This window comes from Canis lupus, chromosome 28 (assembly GCF_011100685.1).
Source record: "Canis lupus familiaris isolate Mischka breed German Shepherd chromosome 28, alternate assembly UU_Cfam_GSD_1.0, whole genome shotgun sequence".
NCBI lineage: Eukaryota > Metazoa > Chordata > Mammalia > Carnivora > Canidae > Canis > Canis lupus.
In genome coordinates, this window is record NC_049249.1 from 34,394,677 (window position 1) to 34,413,778 (window position 19,102).

At 52.5% G+C, this 19,102-nt stretch overlaps 1 protein-coding gene across 4 annotated transcripts in view; it reads right to left on the reverse strand.

The window, feature by feature from the left end:
• FAM53B (family with sequence similarity 53 member B) overlaps positions 1-19,102 on the reverse strand; it is a 105,966-nt gene that overhangs the window by 79,260 nt on the left and 7,604 nt on the right. Inside the window, exon 1 of one of the 4 annotated variants that reach the window (XM_038579036.1) lies at positions 18,117-18,370. The exons of 1 other annotated variant lie outside the window; for it this stretch is intronic. The gene's annotated coding sequence lies outside the window, so the exon portion shown is untranslated. Of the gene's footprint in view, positions 1-5,014; positions 5,166-6,340; positions 6,463-18,116; positions 18,371-19,102 lie in introns of those variants that run through there. 2 more of the 4 variants (XM_038579038.1, XM_038579037.1) reach the window with 2 other exon arrangements.

The window sequence follows — 19,102 nt, forward strand, 5'->3', positions numbered from 1 at the left end:
TTCAGGGACATGAAAGTGTTGAGACCCAGAGCCAAAACAAATCTGAACATGGGAACGAGACAGCCGGTGTTGCTTCTTGAAACCAAAGCCAGCTGCATGCATGACTTGTCAGGAGCTCATTTATCAATGAGAAACAACCGACAGACAAATTTCCTATGAGCACTCCGGTAATTCTCACTACCGTTCATGTCATTTTAACCCACCAAACACCACGAGATACGAGTGTGCTATGGCCTAGAACTTGCTGAGCAAACTCAAAAGGAAGGAAATGCTGGACCAGGGGTAGGGAGGGGAAGAGAACCAGTACTTACTGAGCACAGAGACAGACAACCACCTTCGCCTCCAAACCAGGGTGAGAAGGGCAGAGAACACAGGATGGTGAGACACAAGCAAGGGCCCCAAAAGATAATCTGAAATGTTAAGCCACTTAGCCTAAGACGACCATGACCTATTCTTCAGTCAGACCTATTTACAAGTACGGCGAATTTAATCAAACCATGAGGAAAAACCAAAAGAGGTAGACAGTAAAAAAAATAAATATACAGATTTTTAGCATAATCAAAAGTAGAGAAGCCCAACAAGAGGCAGTGTGGTCCAGGGAGAGCCAGCAGGGTTCAGTAAATGTGGGCTCTGGCGCTGGCTCTGTTCCTGAGCAGCTCTGCCTGGTGGCCAAGCCACTCTCCCTCTCTGGGCCCCCTCCTGTCAAATGGAAGCGTGGGCCAGAGGAGCTCCATTTCTGACTGGTGAGCATCTACGTGCAGCCACTTGCCAGGCCACTGTGGCCTCTCTGAGGCTTGGTGTCCTTGCCTGTGACATGCAAATGGGAACTCTGGGTGTGTAAAGAGTCTCAACAACAGATCTGAAAGGTGTATGAGCTGTGAGAAAGGACGGTTAAGAGCTGATGGCACCCATCCTGGAGCAACTGCTATGGTGGGCTGTGTGCAGGCCAGCCTTCCTGGTCCTGCTCAACAGGACAACAGCAAAGGCCAATTCCTTACTCGCTGCCATCAGGAGCCTCAACTGTGACTTCCCATGCAGCAAAGTGGGAAGCAAGAAGCCATTCCGACATTCCGCTCTGTTGGCGATCGTGGGGTCAGGCAACGCCTGGTCACTCGAGGCTGGGGGAGGTGGGGTTACAGAACCAGCCCCTCTCTCTTACAGCAGAGACAGGACTGTTGTGCAAGTTCATTTTCCAAGCTCAGTCCTTAAGCACACAGGGGCGCTTTTGGTGTCTTTCATGGGTACTGAGTTCTGAATTAGGAGTTTCTTGGGAGGCCCAGGAAGTTAGTTATTCGACAGTTTTCACAACTTTGCCCCCCTCCTCTGCAACAAAAATATTCTCTTCCTTTCTAAAATAGTTATGGATTTTCGGGGTCCACAGACAGCTACATTCTCCTGCTCCGGTGAGATGAGCCACCCCCAGCCTGGGCTACACACGTGGCTTTCATGCTAGCGTGGCTCCAGAAGCTCCAGGGACAGGAAGAAGCATTCCAGCTCCAACCCTGGCTGCAGCCCAGGGCTACTCTCACAGAATTGCCAGGTCACTGTGCAGAGGGATCGTAATCACTCAGCAGCTGGCACTTGGGACATAGCTGAGAGGGCAGGGATCTCTTTATCTCAGGGGCCGGAGGGCTCAAAACAGTATCACAAGTATCACAGTGAGACACTGGAAGTGACGTAGGAGGGACCAAAAGGCTGCAGCAGAACTGGTAGAGACGCGAGAACCGCTAGGTTTCCCATCTGCCACCCACTCAGAGATCACACCCTGACCTCATCTTCCATACAGGACCTCACCTTCCTGATCTGACTGAGTCATATCTACCAACCTATTTTACAGGGTCTGGTGCAGAAATTAATCAGACAGGCAACAATCTACACTAAGCCTTCCGCCTTCTCCCCTCTACCCCCTTCATATGGCAAGTTCCACCACGCATTCAAGACCAGCATCATCTGCCAAACCAAACTTGAGAGACTTAGCTGCCTGACGGATCTGTTGTAACGACAGGTACACCTGAACTCCATGGCTCCTCTCAGAACAAATCCCCAAAGCCACCTCTCTGGCACCTCCCAGGGTGGGGCTTCTAAAGGGCACGATGAACCCTATGAAGCTCATTCTGGCATGGGCTGTAGCCATGATGGGGGCAAGGGGCGCTATCTGTGTAACAACAGCCATGTGTCTGCAGAAGGGCCAGAGAAGGAGTCTCCTTCCCATGAGAAGGGCTTCGCTGAGGTCCTGATGCAAAGCAAAGCCAGGGCATCTAATTCCAAATTACTTAGAACTGGCTGTGGAATGAATACAAAGAGCTTGGGGAGCAGCTGCTTACTAGGTCTCGAGGCCCTTTTTTATTTTCTGGCAGGACGTGGGTGTAGGAGCAGGGCGGGGAACTTCATTTATAACCCCACCTCCACTTCCTTCTAAGCACTCTGGATGTGACACCAGGACCTCCTTGTGCTGAGGGCACAGGCCTTGAGGAGCTGAAGAGGAGAGGACAGAGCCAACCAGGTTCCCCTGGCTTCAAGGAAAGGTGCCTTAGAAGCCCTGCTGAGCCATTCCAGAGCCTTCCAGATGGCCCTGAGACTCCAAAAGAGTCTCCTCCTGAAAGAGTTGACCGCCTCCTGAAGGTGAGCACCCCATCCTTCTCATCAGAAAGGGCTCCAAAAGAAACAGGTTCACTCCAGTGTCTGTCCACAGAGTGCCTGAAAAACTGCCAAGTGCAGCAGCTGCAGCTGTGCTTGTCTTACTGTCACTGTCCCCGACCCAGAGCCACCAGAACTGGATGGGGGTGCCGGTCCGCCTGGCTCTATAGAAGCCGATCTCAGTGAGTCAGCAGCCGAACTCCAGAACCAGGCCTTGGGGCACCTCCCTAAGCCAGCACGAGGTGGCCTTTGGCTTGTGTGAAGGGCCTGGCCCTGCTCAGGAACTTCGTCTGGATGAGTTATCAAATGCACAAGAACAGGAGAGCTACCCATGAACCCAGCAGTGCTCCCAACCAGGGGGAAGATGAGGGGAGGTGGCCAGAGATTAGCAATGTCCTCAGAGTCGGAAATAATAATAAAGAAAACAAAGCTGTCAGACCACATTAGGGGATGGGATCAGAATGGGGGAAACTTAACAGGTACTGCGCAGAGGCCAGCATGTTGGCAGCAAAACAAGTTTCGGGTACTCTCGATGAGGAGCTAACAGCAGGCTCTCATCCCTGAAAAGCTGGATGGGATCAGGGTTGTATCTGACGTCCGGCAAGCCCTCACTGAGCACTGCAGAGGTGATGGGAGGGGCTGAAGGCACAAGTCCTCCTCCCAAGGAAGTGAAAGCTATTAACAACTGATGCATGAGTCAAATAAAAAGCAAAATAAAATACACTAAGAAGCAGAGCACATTTTAAAAAACAAGTAACATGACGACATAATCGGGCCTTCTAAAGTTCAGAAATTGGCATCGCAACTTTATGGGCTAAGTATAAAGCTTATGCAGGGGTCTCTCCCCGCTGCACCCTGGCCAGTTCTCTGCCTGGGCAGACTCTTGTTCACTTCAATTATTAATAAACCAACAAAACATTTACTAGAGCCATGATATTCATGAAGCACAAAGCCCAGCAAGTGCCCAGAAGTGGCTTCTATGTCCACAGACCCCAGCAGATGGGACTGGCAAAGCTGCTCTGCGGGCTGCTTCCCGGCCCAGGCCGCTGTGGATTGCAGGAGGGTCTGAGACTGGCACGGGTGCCCAAGAGGCAGTCTCTCTGTGTGCCGCTGACCACAGCCCTGTGCAGGCCGTTCTTCACCAGCCCAGGTGAACCTTCCATCACAGAGGTGTCACTGAGGGCAGGCAGCAAAGGAATAAAAACAGTTCCTCCTCCCCCAAACCCTCAGAAGAACCCAATTTAAAACTTACTTGCCTCCCACAAAGAGGAATGAGTCAACCTCCAGAGAGATGAACCCAACACATATCATGGGCCGAGTCCCCAGGCCATTCTATTGCCCTTGTGCTACATGAGCATAAAGTACCAAATGAATCTACCCCACAGATAGTCCGGCTCGTGTGCAGGAAAACACCCGCCTCTGGTGCCGCCAAGATGGGAAGCGACCTAACAGCCCAACAGTAGGGGTAGAGTAAATAAATGCCAAAACATCCATCAGAGGACAAAATGCAGCTTTTCAAACAGTCAAGAGCTGTTTGATACATACTGTTAGCAAATCATCTTCCAGTCTAGTTGAGGGAAAAAGCAAAACCAGAGCAGTGGACATCATCAGCTCCCATTTGGGTAAAACCACATAAATAATTCCAGCGACACAGAAGTCTCTGGAAAGATGCAAAAAGAAACATCAGTGGTCTTTAAGGAGGGAAAGCAGGTAGCTTGCAACAGAAGTGAGAAGAGACGCCTCAAGGAACACCTTTTTGGGGACATCTGGGTGGCTCAGTGGTTGAGCATCTGCCTTCACCTCAGGGCGTGATCCTGGGATCAGGGATCCAGTCCTACATCAGGCTCCTTCCAGGGTATCTGCTTTTCCCTCTGCCCGTGTCTCTGCCTCTCTCTCTCTCTGTGTCTCTCATGAATGAATGAATAAAATCTTGAAAAAAAAAAAAAAAAAGGAATACCATTATATTCATTTTGAATCTTGAACCACATGCAGGATGACCTATGCCAAAAAAAAAAAAAAAGGGTAATTTTCAAAAAAATCTAAACTATCTGTACATAGACCTGTATATGCCTGCACATGCAGAGGATCTGTCTCTGGGAGGATAAATGAGAAAAGGGCAACAGAGAGGAAAGGAAATGTGTGGCTGGGGGACAGGACAGGGACGGGGAGAGTTACTTGTCGCTGCTGAGTTTCTAACATGGGCACATGTTGCCTGTTTTTAAAGAAATTAAACACAGATACACAACATGCTTATACTTCCCCAAATACGCTATGCTATTCCATGCGTAGAGACCTTTGTTCACGCTGATCTGGCTAAAATGGGCTCCCTGCTCCTCTCAGGCCTGTCCTGGCCTCCCCGGCCTCCAGCCAGGCTAACCTCTCTCATCTCTTAGACTCCGCTCAGTTGTCACCTCCTCCAGGAAGGTCGTCTTCACCTGGCGCAGCTTGAACGATAGGAGCATGAAATGAACTGCTGCTGTACGTCTCCTCCACGGACTGTGAGCTTCTGGAGGGCACGGGTCCACCCTTAGTCCCCTGAGTCCCTGGCACCTGCCACAAAGAGGTACTTGGGAAATGTTTGCTGAACCAAAAAAAAAAAAAAAAAAAAAAAACGCATTCGCCACATTAAGTCAAGTCTCAACTCTCCTGGTGCCAAAAGCTATTGAAACCTCTCTCGCTTGTGGGGTTTCCCTCAGCTATCACAATTGTGTTGTTAACACTAATTCGAGGCATTACACCTCTCGGTCCACAGAGGGGCTGGGCTCAATGCGGTCTGGGTTCCACAGCACGGGAGCACCCGCGGAATCTGCAGTCAGCACAAGACCCCTTATCTGACAACGCTCGCACCTCCTGGGAAACCTGCGAATGCTCATCAGAGCCTCTGCCAGGGCCCCTGTGCCCGCGGCGGCCCTTCTCCCAGAGGATCCTCGGAAACATCTGCCTGAGACCCTTCCCTAGGCTTTGTCCTCCACGTTCTGCTTCTAAGAGAGAAGACTGGCCACCCTCGAGGCTTGCTGGGAGGCAGTACTTCCAGGGCCCCCCCGGGGGGCCAGTGTCTCCTGGGAGCCTGCAGGGTGAGCAAAGGAAGGGCAGAGGGGCAGGATCATCCAAGAGAAGCTGAATGTGTATGGAACACTGAGCTCCTAAACACAAGAGGATGTTAGTTTAACAGGCAAATCCCATGCACACCCTGCGCCGTGCCTCGTCTGTCCGATTTCTTCATGGTATCAGTCCAACGCCCCCTGGACCAGCTGTGCCAGGGACTGAGGGAGGAAGACGAAGGGACCCAACCAAGTTCATACAACCCACCGAGCTTCAAGCACAAGAGGTGCCTGAACATGATGAACACCACAGAACAGAGGGGTAGGCTCTAATCCCAAATCGGGGGGTAAATTCTGGGCAGATGTCCTGCAGGAGGTGGCCTGAGTGCCGGACCTTAACAGATGGGTAGGAGTTCCACAGCCAAAGGAGGAGCACAGACATCCCAAGAGGAGGCTAGTAAGTACACGTCCAACGCCCCAGCAAGCCGGGCAGCCCCAGGGCCACATGTCCAGCTGCTGCCACTGCCCCTCATAAGCCCGGGAAGGTGGGGGCTCTCCACTGAGGGTGGCCCCGGGCCACCACCCACCTGCCTGCCCTGCCCCTGCCCAGCCTCCACCTCACTCTGACTCCTTTGAGCTCTCAGGAGTCAGCCCTACCATACCTGTCCTGCTCTCCTCTTTGCCGGTAAGAACACCAGGCAAAGGCGCTGAGCCACAAGGGACACCGGCTGGTGGTTTACTTAGCTGAACAAAGTCAGGGGGCTCAGGGGGTCTCGACGGGATATCCCAAACCTCCTCCCTTCACGAAATGACAGCATAAAGATACAAGCTGCACAACAGTTATTTCTCTCTGCCACTGTACCAGCAGCCCCTGCGCTGACCCACGCAGCTAACCCAGAATGCCAACACACAATACGATAATTGTGCTCACTCTTGGGAAGGGGGAGTGGCCACGCACAACCCCATATGAGAATGTCACAATCGTCTCGGACTCCCGAGTTACAAATATGTGCTCAAGGCATGTGCTGAGCACGCGCTCACCACGTGTTTACGCGGCTATGAAAGCACAAAAGCACAAGGGCCAATGTGCTTCAGCTGCCGGGGCCTGGCCTGGGGATGGCGGGGGACCAGGGTAACGAGCAAGGACTCAGAAAAACACCACAGAAACGCTGCATTCAAAACCATGACTGCTTTATTGTTCCCGAGTTTTTAAAACAGCAGGAGTGGAAGGGGGACACTACACAACAGAACCGCAAGGAAAGCTGCAAAGCTTGGCAAAACCAGCAACCAACGTCCCCCTCCTTGCCAGTCCCGACTCAAGCTAAAAACATGCAACAAGCAGCGATCTCAGGCTCACCCTGGACAACTGGAACCAAAAACGAGATGAAATCAATCTTTGCAGGCAGTCGACAACTAGACAACTCAGACCTGTCCAACCATGGGCTGGCCGTATGGATGCAGGCACACGAGCTCCTAGCTCTGGGCCTCGGTTTCCCCGGTTGTAGCAAGTTCTCCTTCACTTTCGGCAGCCCAGACTAGCTCCTCCTCTGTTGTCAGATAAGAGAAAGGACAGATGAGAGCGGCTACCTCTGGGCACTCTCATGCCCCCTGCCAGCTCCCACCCAGGCCACGGGGACACTGATTTCAGGGCACCCTAGACAAAAGGCACCTCGGCCAGGGACCGGCTCTGGGGAAGCACCGGAGAGCACAAACAGCAGGAAGGACAGCACCCTCTGTTTGCCCCAGAGGGTGCAACTAAGGCAGGGTCATCCAGGATCTCTGTGCCGGTTATTAGCTCAACCTGACAGGGGCCCTGCTTCGGCAAGAACGGGTAAAACCAACCTGAGAAACCAAAGTTCAAAACCCAGAATAACCGGCGTTGCCCTCCTTTGGCATCAAGGGTTCCAGACAAGGAGGGGATGGATGGCAGGGGTGGACAGTGGGTGGCTTGCTGTAGGTCAAAGAATTACCTACACGTAGGAAATGAATGTCTAACTACAACCATGAAGGTCTGAAGACAAATGGCCCCCACGAACACGGCAGGTGTCTTAGTCTGCTCAGGCTGCCGTCACAGAGCACCACGAACTGGGTGGCATATAAACAGCAGCCATTTTTTCCCCACAGTTCTGGAAACTGGGAAGTCCAAGACCATGGTGCCAGCAGATTCAGCGTCAGAAGAGAGCCGTCCTCTCAGTGTCCTCACGCGGCAGGGCGGATGAGGGCTCTCAGAGACTCTTCTATCAGGGCGCTGAGCCCATCCATGAGGACTCCACTGTCGTGACCTGGTCACCCACCGACCTCCCCAAAGGCCCCAGCTCCTAACACCATCATCTTGGTTTCAACGTACAAATTTGGGGGGAGGGGGATACGCACACTTGGTCCATAGCAACTAGAGGTGAAACCTCTTTGGGCACTGAGGGTTAGGTTTCCCAGAAAATAAGATGCAAAGCTTTATAGCCATACCTCCGCGCAGTGCAAAAATAAAAAGGAAGATTAGGCTCACGAGCTGCCAAGGGCAGGCATTCAAGTCGCTAGCTGGGACCTGTTTGCTGAGCTAACCCACACCCTTGCTGAGGTAAACACGAGAGCGTGTGCCACCCGCTCCCACGGTGTGGTTCTAGAGCAGTGCTTCTCCAAGTGTGGTCCCTGGACCACCAGCAGCAGCCTCACCTGGGAACTGGTCAGAAACAGAGTTTCAGTTCCCACCCCAACCGACGGAATCAGAAATTCTACAAGTGGGGTCCAGTAATTAGTGCTGTAATAAGCCCTCCAGGTGCTTCTGGTGCTCCCCCAAATTTGAAAACCTATGTTAGTACATCTAGTACCCATGACCCTTGGTGACTGGGAGGACGGCACTGCAGATGAAAAACCTGGGGTCCATCGAGGTCAAGTCTCTTGCAGAAGGCCATGGGGTCATTAAGGAGTATGAGGCCTAGGCCCCACCACCAGCACTTCTCCTGGGCTGGGACCTGGGGGGATTCGGGTACAGATGACCCTAGTGCATGTCAGTAAGGAACAAACAATCTGGAGTGAGGGTAAGAACCCATAGGTTGACCACGTAGTGAAATGTGAAATGTGTCAGGATCAGAAGGAAAAAAAAAAATGCTTGCAGAATATTTGCCACAGGAGGAGGGGGAAAAAATGGAGCTGAGGCAAACAGGTAAATGAAAGAAGTAACTAATAATATGTGGGGGAATGTGAGAAGAAAAACTTAATTCTTGGATACACATAAATTGCCATTTGGAGAATCTTCTCCTTACTTCCACCTGCTTCACCGAATCTCTGCCTGAAGAGACTTGAGCTATAGGAATCTAAGCATGTTTTCATGCTTTCAGAAATCTTCCTCTCTCTACCACCAGCAGAAGTTATCTACTTGATAAATGGCAGCCAGACTGCTTGTCAAGATAATTTGAAGATTAAATCTTTGTTTAAAAAAAAAAAAAATTCCTGCAGCAGCTGTTAAAGTCATGGAGGCACTTTTAGGCTACAAAGATTAAACTGGGTGAAGCACCTGAGGGACTTTATAGGGCTGGGGGAGGGGAGGGAGGACATATGGAAAGGATCCCTGGGGCACTGGGCACTGCAGGACACCCAGGGGTGAATGGCAGGTGGAAGGGGCCAGGGCCGGCTTCTGGGTCCAGGGCCCTGTATGTGGGGCTGTCCTCCCGGAGCCGTGTCACGGAGATGAAGGCCGCAGGTCCCCTCTGCTCAGTGCCAGCTGATCTAGGTCAGTTTGCCTGCAGGTGGAAGACCTAGCAGGATTATGGTGGGAATGACCCGAAGCAGGGCGCGGTGCCACGAGCAAATGCCACTCACCACTGCTCACCCTGCACCAAATAACCTGGAGAATGAGAACATCTAAGTCTGTCCTCAGGATGTCTTGTCTACCCCCAGGGATCTCAAAGTCAAGTGCCTCCCAGAGCCAAGCAGGGAACATAAATGGGTGAAGAGCGCCCAGGTGGGAGCTGTCGCGTGTGCCAAGAGTGTGCCCCGGGGAGCAGACAGCTACTCAGGCAGCTACGGCTAACCCCGGGCAGGTGTGGGGGAGAGAGGGCCCCAGGGTGATGCTAAAAATCTCCTGACTTGTCAGGAAAAGCTGAAAACCCAGGCTTCTTTGTACAATCCCAGCTTTTAAGTACTGTCAAGAAATGCAAAAATTCAGAGAGCATCACAGGGGCCAAACAAATCACGCCCCAGGACCACATCTGGCCCCCAGATCACAAGCCCACAGCCTCGGGCCTCACGGACTCTGACGGCTCAAACCAAAACGGCCAGTAGGGCGAGGTTTCACCTTGGTTTGCAGAGCCTCGGGGACTCGCTGGGCGTCGGTACCCCGGTCACGCACATCCGTCTACATCACTCCTGGCTCATTCTGAGTTAGCTCAAGGCCCAAAAATGACTAGAAAGCACAGACTGTCTGAAATCCTGAGCACATCAAAGTAGTGCCACGAAACTCCCAACCCCACACAGTACGTGCCTTCCCGCTTGTGGACTTGGGAGGGGTGACTGACCTGGTCTGTGTCCCTGCCTGGCATCCATTCTCCAGGGCGAGCTGTGGCTCCACTGGGAGCAGAGGAGGGCCTGGCGCCTGCCCTGCCCTCAGGAGGAGGGCTCCCTCTGGCCTCTCTCACAATGTGGGGCTGGGGAAGGAAAAGAGTTTCCATGCCAAATACTTTAAACAAATGCAAGTACACCCGGCAGATGGAACAGACAATTCTGGATGCCTGACGCCTACAGATGGCTGGCTTCGGCCGGGTCATCGTGAACAGAACAGCTGCTTCCTCAATCACATCTCCTGCACAGAACACAGGATTCTGTTTTGATGACTTCTATGCAAGATATAGAAATGAGAGGGGGGTTTCCTGCCTTTTATTTCAAAATAGCCTGGGACAAACGAAGACTTCTTGTACCACAACACATTAAAAAAGAGAAAGCTCAATGAAGTGGGTTTTCTTAAATGTCAACCCGCAGAGCAACCTACTTCTCTGCCCACAGGCCTTGATAAAAATGTGACTGGGGAGCCTATCCAGAGGAGCAAGAGATTCCTTCCAAACAGCAGCATGGTCCACGACTACAGATAACACCAGGTGTTGAGAAGAGGGGCTTTGGAACAGATGAACTGGGGTCAGAACCCACGTTCTCAAGGATGTGGCTGGGGCTGGTTACCTAACAACTGTCAGATGTTAGTTGTACCTAACAACTACATAACAACTATGCGACACCGTGCTTGTCGCATAGTAGGTGCTCAGCAGAAGCTAACTCTCTAAGTAAAAAAAATAATAATAATTTCCATGTAATCTTCTTGGCACCAAGGTTCTTCGCGCACACATGCGAGTTCTCGCCACTTCTGGGTGATGAGACAGCAGTGAGCAATTCTGGGTCCAGCCCAACCTGCCATGCTCTCAGCCCTCCAACTGCCTACGGAAGGAAGACACAGGAGACCATTTGGGGAGTGGCTGGCTAGAGGCAAGCACTGTCAAGAGGCGGGCATGCAGTCAAGCCTGGCCTTCCGGGGCTATTCTTTTCCTTTTTAAAGCAAGAGACAAAACCTCTCTGTGTGCATCCTCTTAACCTCAACTTCCTCCTTACCAAGGGCTGCCATCATGCACCTATCCCATGGCTGAATCCAGGCTGCTCTGGCTTTCCCCCTTCTTCACTCTGGCCCAAGGTTCTGAAAACTCTTCCTGATGGCTTATTTCTGCACTTTATCAGTTTTCATTCTGGCTATACAGGCAGTGGGCACTGGCTATGCTGCAGACTGTACCCATTTAAACTCAACACAGACAGGCCCAGCCACTCCCGGGAGCAGGAGTGGGCCAGACTCCTGACAGCACACAGCATGTCATCAGAAACCCCAGAGCAGCCATCCTTGGACCAGGGACAGCCCAGCAGTAAACCACCACACAGCTTTCCTCTGTGCTCAGATCCACCAACATGCAACAAGGTGAAGGAGCTGGTTCTGGCACTGATGCGTTATGACTGGGTCCAGTGAACTGAAAACCCATGTTCTCCAAATATATTTGCCTTCCCACCTCAAAATGACTCTGCCCCTAATTAGCTTCTGAAAAGATTTTTATTTTTTCTAAAGATGTTATTTATTTGAAGGGAGGGGGGATGCGGGACAAAGGGAGAAGGAGCAGCAGGCCTCCCCACTGAATAGGGGCTCGATCTCAGGGTCCTGGGATCATGACCTGAGCCAAAGGCAGACGCCTAACCGACTGTGCCACCCAGGCACCCTGAGACTCTTATTCAGAGAACGTTGGAACCAAGCAGGACAAGAGCTCCTCCACGCTAGTCAACGAGCTGCCTTGGTGTTGCAGCTAAGAGCATTTTAAGGAGGAAGCCACATGACATCAGTGTGCTAAGGGAGCTGGGACTCCTCTTCCTTCCTGAAGCTCCACAGTAGCCACCATTCTGAATGAATAAAGGAGTTCCTTATCTGTGTCTATGGAAAACATGGCCATTTCATCAGAGCAAAAATGTTTCCATCTTAGCGTGGGGTGGGGGCGGGGCAGGGGGAAGAGACGGGTATGTGCCAGGCACAACACAAGTGACGAGGCCACCGCCCAGGTGAGTCAAGGACTGCAGAGAAAGGAGCTGGGATCACAGGCTGGAGAGCGGCAGGGCAGAGCAGGACCCTCAGACAGCACCTGGTCACCTGCAGTCAGGACCTGCGGCCTGGGCAGTTTGGGCGGCTTGCCCAGGGGTCATACACAAATCTGGGGGGCAGCTTCTTCTGGACCCATGTTCCCTCCATCATGTCACCCGTTTCTCCATCACTTCTGAGTCAGTGAACTCTCTTTCAATTCTGTCTTTGGGCCAGGAAAGTCCAGTGTTCTTTCCTTCACTGGAATGCCTCCTCCATACCTTTGGGTCTCTCCAATCTGGATTTTCCCACACACGGGGCAACAGTCCAGTGCACGTCCACCCAGTGGAGGTTTCTATGAGGACGGTGGTGGTTTACACCTGTGTTGTGCAACACTGAGCACTTGACATGTGGTTAGTGTGACCGAAGAGCTTTCAATTCCACTTAGTTTTAATTAATTTAAATAACCTGATGATTTTGTCAATTATACCTCAGGAAAGCTGAAAAACATTTAAATAGCTCTACGTGGCTAGTGGCTACCATACTGGACAGAACATACAGCATCCGTATAGAGAAGAATCAACACACGGTTCCCGTAAAGAGCCAGGCAGTAAATATTTTAGCCTCTGTAGACCGTAGGGTCTCTGCTGCCACCACTCAGCTCTGCCGCCGTAGCATGAAGGCAGCCACAGACACTCCAAACACAAGTGGGCATGGCTGTGTGCCAATAAAGTTTTATTTACAAAAGAAGGCAGTGGGCCAGATTTGGCTCACGGGCGGAGTTTGCCAACCTCTGATATAGAACAAAGAACTGGGAGTTCAAATCCTAGGACTACTGCCCACCAGCAGGATGAACTTGAGCATCTTTATCTTGTTAAACCTCAATTTCTTCGTCTATAAGGAGGGGACTGTCACAGCGCCCACTTCTTACAGTGGATGTAAGAATTAAATGAGAAGTCTGTAACGCCCTTAGCACAATGCCCAGAGTGGGCATTCAGAAAGTCCTTGTCGGGTGAATGGTAGCCGGACACATACTGGGTGCTCCGACTTCCAGTCTCCTGTGTTCTTCCCCATTCTGTGAAGATGACACTGCCCGTCCCAGTCTGCAGGGAACTTAAGTAGCCAGTTCCAAGTCAAGTGCAACAGAATGGCAGGACTAGAATCCAGGGCTCCCGTTTCCTGGTTCCGTGCCCTTGTTCTCTCCTCCATGGAGGCTTTTCTATCTGACTGGGCTCGTGCGTACTAGCCTGCACTGTAAGAGGCTCACTCCTTTGTGAAGGAAACTATTAAGAAAGACAAAGTAGACAATTTCTTGAGGGCTCTAAGCTCTTTTACTGTCCTGGTTCCCGTTTTGTCCACCACTCTGGAGCTCCGGTCACCTCTAGGGACCAGAGACCCCTCACCTTAGGCAGTCAATCACTGGCACACCACAAGACATCCTCCCAGAGTGCTTCCCCCGACTGTGCTGGGTCAGAATGAGGTTCAAGGTGCCGCAGAGCCACATGAAGATCCCTGCTGTCTTCCTTCATAGCACTGCCTCCCCCATGAGTCCTCTGAAACTGAAAAATACTATCCCGGCCCTATGATTGAGCCACAGGGAGACGCTCTCTGCAATTCTTTACAGGGCTGCATGATCCGCATATGAGAAGGCCCAGTTCACCTGTGGCCTGAATGACAGGCCCTTCTTCCTACATTCAGGAGAAAGATGCGCCCCTGACATCTTCTCCCCCCATCTCCTCAGTGGGTATGCCACGGACTTTCCCGAGCATTGGAGAGAGCGCTCAGGATTACTGTCTTCTCCTCCAGGGCCCTAAGACACCACAGACTGTGACCACCATGCTGGTTTAACTGCCCAGTGGTTGGGCCAAAACCCAAGCAGAGGCCAAGTGAGCAACGGGCCCAGCCTGGCCCCCTGGGCCCCAACTCTTTCCTTTGGCTGGAAGTTAAGCCCCGGTGCCCCCAGGGGCACCTAAACCCTGGCCATGCCACTCACCACCACACCACTCAGGAGGGGAACCACCTGGTCTCCCCCAGACCCCACGGATCCCCCAGAAAGTGACAGGAGCAGCCTGCTCAGTCACTCTTTCACAAGCGCAGGGGGAGGGCTGGGCCAGGCATTTTCACGTAGGTTCACAGCCGAGCAGGACACCTGCAGGCCTAGGGAGTTCCTCAGGCATCTGCAAGCCGACACCACGCTGGCCATGCTCTGACCCAGCAGAGTGGTCACTGGGGCCCTGTGCTCCATCCCAGAGCACTAATGCCCTAGAGTCTTTTCTGTAACACTCGGGGACATGCCTGAACCTCACACAAGTTAGAAAACGGATTGGTTTCTAAGGCAAGTCAGAACCCATTCACTTGTGAACCATCGCCCCCTCAGCAGCTGAGGAGTCGGACCCATCAGGCTCGGCTCTTACTCCCAGCATGTGGCTCTTCTGCTCCAGGTCATACTACTCAGCCAGCCAGGCCCGATCTCTCTTCTATTTTTCTTTCTAATATGTGAGAGTGTCTGCTAATCTCCCTGGGAATTAGATGAACAGGGAGGTTTACTGCCAAAATTAACGTTATTTAAAGCTAACTCACTTCTCTTCTCAGGACTGAAAGCTGATGAGCAAAACCCTACAGGTTTTGCCTTGGAAAAGGCACCCCAAAATCCAAGATCGGCCGTTGACCTGCCCATCCTCGTAGGCTCGTTATTTTCCTAAATTCTCCTCCTCTGGGTCTGAGTCACATGCCACATGGTCAACAGGGCCTGGAATCTGGGCTGGCATCTAAGGGTGTGGAGGCCACAGGAGCACTTGGAGCGCCAAGAGTCAGGTGACCCAAGGCAGAACATTCTCACGTGTTTGTGTCAGCAACTCCCCCACCCTGGAGAACACCGGTGAGAACACGCTATGACAGGGCCCAAAGGGCATGGAAGCTCCTTTTTCAATCATACCAACATGGCTACTTTTTTCCATTAAGAGAAAAAAAAAAAGCAAAACAAATAAGGATGTTTTCAACTTATCCAATGCCAAAAGGTTTTGTTCATTTAGATTTCTTTAGTTCTCATGTAGGCACAGGCAAGAAACTCTGGAAGTTCTTGGGAATCCCAAATGTCTCTGCTGAAAGCAAGAGCTCCCGCTAAAAATAAACAAAGACCACGTCCCTCTGGCTGAGGAGATGGCACTTGACGAAAGCTCTATGTTCTAAACAGCCTAGTCTTGTGCCCTCCAAGGAGGTCCCCTAAGGTCAAAAGGACTGGGCCCCTGGGCAGTCTCCCTGGAGATGGCCCCAAGTGAGGACTGCTGGAGAAGACTGCCCCCACCCCCATACACACCCCTTCCCTCCCGCTGCCTCCCCAGGCAGTCACTGGCCAAGAGCTATCCTCTTCAGCCCTCACCCCACCCTGCTTCGACATCCCTCTCAGGGCTCAGTCAGTGGGCTCCCAGTTGTCTGCTCCAATCCACTCTGTGCTGCCACTCCCCGAATGCTGAGCATCCCAAAGTACAAGCATCGACATATGACTCCCCAGCTCCCAGCCTCCTGCTTAAAGACAGGACTCCTTTGATTTGCATCTGCTGCCATCCTGACCTTGACCAGCTTAGCCCAACAAATTCTTCTCATCCAGGCGCCCAGATCTGGGTGGCTATCATCCACTTGCTGTTCCTTTCAAATGCCACAAAGACGGCATCGTGCTTCCACACCTCCTCACTCGCTGCTACCCGACCTGGAACGAGGTTATCTCCTGCTCCCTATCCTTCACCTGTCTCAACAACCCCTGCTCATTCTTCAAGGCTCAGGAAGCCTTTCTACCCTCTTCCCTTTGGCTCAGTGTAAATGACCTTCCTTTGACTCCCACGGGGCTGTGGACTCACCAGTACCCTGTGCACACACATCTCCACCACATTTATGCTTCATCTGGCACGCAGTAGGAACTTAATCAAAACAACAGCTGTCTCTTGGGGCGCCTGGCTGGCTGAGTTACAAGAGCACTCGACTGTTGATCTCAGGGTCGTGAGTTCGAGCCCCACGTTGGGTGTAGAGCTTACTAAAAATAAAAAAAAAATAAAAAACAACTGCCGTCTCATTGTCCATGACACAAGCCTATGAACTCTGCAAAAACAGGAACTCGCTTTACTCATCTCTGAATTCTTCAGGGCCTGACACACATACAGGGCGTTTACTAGATACAGACTGATTGGATTGTGCCTAGGGTACCACCAGCATGGCAGACTGTTCTGCGGTCACCACAGGAACAATGACACATCTGAAGAGGCAGAGAGAGTCAGGAAAATGAGTTCTGAACATCTGCCAAGAACAGAGGCAGCCCAGATGCCTCCCTCACACAGTTCCTCACCCACAAAGCTTCATCATGTCCAAGAGGAGGGTCTGTGTTAAGGCCATCCCACCCCAACCACCCTGGTGGGTCCTCTGCAGAGGGTTCTCCAAAGCTAGCCCCAACCATCTATGCCAATGTCTGAAGGAACGGGGCCTCTGCCCGGAACCAAATAAACAATATCAAACCTTCACCCTCCTGTACCAAGGGGTCTCCCCCAAAGCTGCCCAAAGTCCAGTAGGCAATCTCACATGCCAAGACTGTCCACTCTGAACACCCCACAGGATGCCAGGCTGGGGCTTGCGATGTGTAATGCTCAGAAGACATGTGGGTGGAGACTGTCAGGAATCACTGGCTTGCACCAAGAGAAGCCTAGTAACCACTGAAGAGGGTAAAGGCCGTTCCCTCTGTCAACTGGGTCAAGGGCTTGGTTCAAAAGCTTTAATGAGCTTTAAAGAGCTCTTATTCCTGGAGAGATGGCCGGTCGTGTTCAGGTGGCACAGGGGTCTGGGGGGCCAACTGGAATTGTACCCCAGGGGTCAGTGAGAAGTGGCCAGGCTGGGGGCGAGTGCCCCAGTTGTGACCACATGACATACACCAATGCTGACTGCAGTCGTGAAGGCAGCTTGCGGACTTGAAAGAGGCGGCAAAACCAAATAAAGACATCAGCTGCAAAGAATTTAAAGAGAATCTAAGAAGGAGGTAAATGTGCCTCCCACTCTCTCAGGTCACAGAGGTGCGCCGCCCTGGAGGCTTGCAAAGAACACACTCGCATTCAGAGGTGGGTGAGAGCAGAGCCAAGGCTCTGCGGCCACGCTGTGATGCTTATACGCATTTACTTTTCTATGTTTAAGACCAAAGTCAATCAGTCTCGGTAAACAGAGATTTTGTTTCCAAAGAGAAAGCTTAAAAGATTTCACCAGTCTTAATGCTTATTAAGAGACACACCTGCAAACTAAATTAGAACACATGCTTTCAACCCTCCCCCCACCAAAAAAATCTTAAAGACATCTGAGAGTGGAGAATGCTGGGTGAGGAAAGGCTCTACTTGCCCCACTCTGGCCCACCCAGCCGAGCTAAGCTCTGTGCTTCATCCCGGTGTCACCCACCAGGGCCGTGAGGACAACTGCCCCATCCTTCCCGTGTTCTCCCAACAGCACGTGCCTGCCACAGGCTGCACGAGATGCTTACTGACATTTGTTGGGTTTTAAGGGTCTCCACCCAGGGCCTCACTCAGTGTCCCAAACCCACAGGGTGGGTTGCCCTGCCGGCAAGGCCATCATCCAAATGAGGGAACCCAGGCTGGGAGAGATGGTCACCTTCCCAGGGGCAGACAGTCAGCAAAGGGCACACCTGGGATCTGATCCCAGGCACTGACTCCAGAGTGCAATACTGCCCTTGCCGTAAATGACACAGGCCTGGGTCTCACCTCTGCTTTGCCCAAAGCTCCTCTGTGGTTCTTCCCCAGTTGGAAGGCGGCCTGCCCTGCACCACATGGCATAACTTCTACCCTTCGGGTCCGATGCACATCTCCTACCTTGTGTCCCTCCACACGGCACCACACCCTTCACAGGGGCTTCTCAGACAGGCTCTTATAACCGCGCTCCTTAAAACGCTGGGAGGCAGAGCCAGCAAGATGAGAGATCCGGAGCCCAGAGGGTCACGCAGCAAACCAGTCCAGCAAGAAAGGAGCTGTGTGCTTATCAGAGAGCCTTCACAGCAGGATGGCCCCCAGGACCATATCACGGGGACCCCCGAATCTCCTACCCCCCTCTGCAGCCTCAGAACCACAGACACAAACCCCTACAACCAGGAGACGACTCCCTCTCCTCACCCAGAGCATGGAGGTGGCCGGCTACAGAGGACGCAGTCCTCCCACCTCTGAACATGCAGAAAGGCTGCTCCCAGCCAGCAGATGGAACCTCCCTCCGCTCCCAGGCCCCTAGCCAACATGAATGCCAGAGCGAGGGGAATTCCAGGCGCAGCCGAGGCCTCTCCCAGCTGGGCCTTGTCCGTCAAGGCACTTCAAGCAGGGGGCAGCTGGGAGGAGGGTGGCCACCCCTAGGTGGAGGACGGGCAAGCAGGAGCACCCTCTATCCAGGACACTACTGGAGCTGCTGGATGCATATTGGACCTGGCCAGGCCCTGCTGTCCAGGAGCCCATGGGCCTACCTGGCAGGCTCCACAGCACAGCCACCCAAGCCCCTCCTAGAAGCAGCAGCGAGGTGCCCGGGGAGTAATGGCCAGAGAACACCTCCTGGACCACAGACCCTGCTTACTGCAGGAACTGTATCACCTTCCCACTGAGACAGCACTGGATGAAGAACGAGCATGGCATGGTGGAAAGAACATAGGACTGAAGCCAGCCAGGAGCTGAAATCCCACTGTCCTCTCTCCTCCGGGCGAGTAATTGCTCTGAGTGGTAGTGTTTCCAGCAATGGACAGAGCAAGTCCCTCAGCCATCTATCCTGCACTGAGGATTAAATGAACTAATGAAGTCAAGTGCCCAGCCCCACTCGGGAC